Below are 3518 nucleotides of genomic sequence, written 5' to 3'. Positions count from 1 at the left end.
ATATATATATATACACACACATATATATATATATGGAGCATAAACACGATAAATAATGGACAAAAGAGTAAACATTCGTTAGGAAAAGGGTGAATACGTACCAACTAAACAATTGAATGAACTTTGAGAAGTCGGAGTGAGACTTTGAAGTAAAGTTAATAGCTCTGTTGAAGGTAAAAATGGTTGTCAATCTGCCATGGAAGTTACGCAAAGAAGAGAGAGTAAAAGCAATGGTGAGAAAGTGAATAATAAACTGAGATATTCCACTTTTTTAACATAAAAAGTGGTGATACACGTGGAGTACATGCTCTACACTTTGGAAAGCAAAATAAGGTGAAATTACTATTTTAATCCTAATCGCCCAAGTCCTTTTTGAAGTACAATTTAAACTGCTTGTTGTACCATATTTTGATGCAATGTTCGTGCTCATCAACTGTCACTTCTAATTAAGGGGATATATGTGTGTTTGTGTGTGTGTACTAGTTTATCTACACGTGTGTTGCATGTGATTACCAATTAAGGAAATATTGTTACAGTAAATACTATTGTTTATATAGCGAAGATTTAATAATATGGTTTGCACAAATATAATAATACAGATTCTTTTGTGTATGTTCAATGTGGATCATGATATATATATCTCTTATTCACGCGAACATATGAAGATGGTCAATGAATTTTTTATTAGTTAAATGAATATATTAATTTTTCAATTTACTAAGGTTCAATCATAAAGTTGCGGTATCTCAATAATATTACCTTATAGACGATATTTGTTGTATATTTTTCTTATCACCTATCTAAATGTGTCTGCACACGTATTTCACGTTATATTGTTCAGTAGTCATATGAACATGTGAAAAGAACAACTACATTTTATTTTTTAGAACTACTTTTTTATATTGTTTAGTATGTTAACAGTTATAACATAATAAATGATGTTCTTGTTGTTGACTATCATATGGACTTCTCAATTGACTGTGTAAATAAATCAAAGCTAGTTATCTAGTTATTTGAGAAATGTTTATATTATTTTACCGAAAAATTTTAAAGTTGAATTAAACATTTTATTCTATCTATGAAACCTAAGTCCACCTATGTGGCGCCACTACAAATCAGGATTCCCTTTCAATTTATTTTATTTGCGAAACTAGCCTTCTCCTTTCATGAAAAGTTGTGACTTTTATGAAAAGTGTACTTTCCGACGGGTTGTAACTTTTCCAAAGCTTTAAAACCTTTCCGTAAAGTTGTGACTTTTATTAAAAGTTAGGACTTTTATGAAGAGTTGTCACTTTTATGAAAAATTGCAACTTTTATGAATGGTTTTGACCTTTTCGAAGAGTTGGAACATTATCAAATAGTTATAACAATTCTGGTAATACACAATAATCATTTGTACACACTACCCTTTGTTGTCTTTAAATAGTGGGCTTTCCTCTCCTACCTTTTAAGTTTTACTTAGGTGGTAATTTTTATTAAATGAACCTTTAAATTTATATTTGAACTTCTATATATTTTAACTTTAATTTTTCCATGATCATTTGTAGGCTGGAAATTTTGTTTGACAGTAACTTATGATTTGAGAATTGTGAAACTTAATCAAAATTGCAGATTCTTTGATTCCTCAAAATTGTTGTTGATTCCTCTTCTTCTACTATTAATTCTCTTTAATTTGCTTCCAATCTTTACCAGCATCTCGCACTTATGACGCTAAAATTTTGTGGCATGCTAAATTAGGACATCTGCCTTTTGTAAAATGAAGAGTATCTCTACTAGACAACCTTTCACTTGTATCATATGTCTTATGGAAATACAGGCTAGTATAACTTTCTAGGGAAATACTAATATTACCAACAAAATTTTTGAACTACTACAAATTTACCTATGGGGATCATACCACATACCCACTTATGATGATTACAATTATTTCTTGACAGAAATCTGTCGTTCATATTCTTATTCATTGTACTAATACTTGTATTTATATAACAAAGAATAAACCTAGAAATCTATTTTAGGTAGAATACATATAAAACAAAGCAAATAAATGTTACAAAAATAAAACTTTCTAGAATTGAAGTCTCTTGTCGTCAATAGTCCCCCTCAAGTTGGTGCATAAATATCTATCATGCCCAACTTGTCAATTTCTTTATGAAATATTTTTCATGGTACTGCCTTTGTAAGGACATCTGTGAGTTGGTTTATAGACTTTACATATGGAAACTGGATGATCTTCTGATCAAGTTTTTCTCTAATGAAAAGACGATCCACTTCAACGTGTTTAGTGCGATCATGTTGCACTGGATTTTGTGCTATTTTAATTGCATATTTATCATAACAAAACAACTTCATAGTTCCAACACTTTCAACACCAAGATCACGCAGAACTCTTTGGATCCATAATAGTTCACATAAACCATGTGTCATACCTCGAAATTTTGGTTCTGCACTTGATCAAGAAACAACTTTTAGTTTCTTAGTTCTCTAGGTAACAAGATTGCCTTTAACAAATGTGAAGTAACCTGAAGTTGATCTCCTAGTTGAGTGATCTCCAGCCCAGTCAGCATATGTGTAGCCTTCAGTAGTTGGTGTTTCTTTCTTTGTGTACATCAGCCCTTTTCCAGGAGCATTTTTCAAATACCTTAGGATCCTATAGAATGCATTCATGTGTTCTATACTTGGAGCTTGCATAAATTGGCTCACCATACTTACCGCATATGCAATATCCTATCTAGTATGAGTTAGATAGATCAAATTTACCACTAGCTGCTAACTTTGTCTGTTAATTGTTTCCTCAAAGAAATTGCAAGTTTTTGGTTCATCTCAATTAGGGTTTCAGCTGATTTGCAATCAAGCATCCAGTTTCTGTCAATAAATCCAATACATACTTTCTCTAGGAAGATATATTCCCTTTATCGACCTTGACACTTCAATACCTAGGAAATATCTCAGTTGTCCTAAGTCTTTCATTTCAAACTTGGTTGCTAAGTATTGTTTTAGTTTCTACATTTCTTTGGGGTCATCACAAATTAATACCATATCATCTACATATACAATCAATGTTGTTATTTTTCCGTCCTTTTGTTTAATAAACATAGTATCGTCAGAGATACTTTGCAAGTAACCAACAAACTTCATCTTTGAAGCTAACCTTCCAAACCAAGCTCTAGGCGACTGTTTTAGCCCGTAAAGTGATTTTTTCAGTTTACAAATTTTGTCTTTATGCATTGTTCCTTGCTTAATTCCTGGCGAAAACTCCATATGTACTTCTTCCTCACATTCACCATATAGAAAGGCATTTTTTACATCAAACTCTCGTAAAGGCCAATCTCTCTTGAGCTTGGCTACAAGTGAAAAAGTTTCTTGGTAATTAACTCTATACTTTTGAGCATAACCCTTTGCAACTAGCCTTGCCTTGTATCTATCAATGCCTCCAACTACATTAAGTTTTACAGTATAAAACCATCTACAACCAATTGTCTTTATTTCTCTTGGCAGTGAAACTAACTCCCAAGTTG

The 3518-nt window shown here is 31.8% G+C and overlaps 1 long non-coding RNA gene across 1 annotated transcript in view; it reads right to left on the bottom strand.

Annotated features, from left to right (window-relative positions):
* The window catches only part of LOC114074809, a 2951-nt gene extending 2742 nt beyond the window's left edge, over positions 1 to 209 (bottom strand). The window contains exon 1 of the long non-coding RNA XR_003575091.1: positions 102 to 209. This is a non-coding gene — a long non-coding RNA (uncharacterized LOC114074809). The remainder of the gene's footprint in view (positions 1 to 101) is intronic.
* Between the last annotated feature and the right edge of the window lie 3309 nt (positions 210 to 3518).

The sequence above is a fragment of the Solanum pennellii genome, chromosome 11, assembly GCF_001406875.1.
Source record: "Solanum pennellii chromosome 11, SPENNV200".
NCBI classification, from domain to species: Eukaryota; Viridiplantae; Streptophyta; class Magnoliopsida; order Solanales; family Solanaceae; genus Solanum; species Solanum pennellii.
Note: the sequence above shows the minus strand (reverse complement) of the source record. Positions and strands in the feature narration are given on the sequence as shown.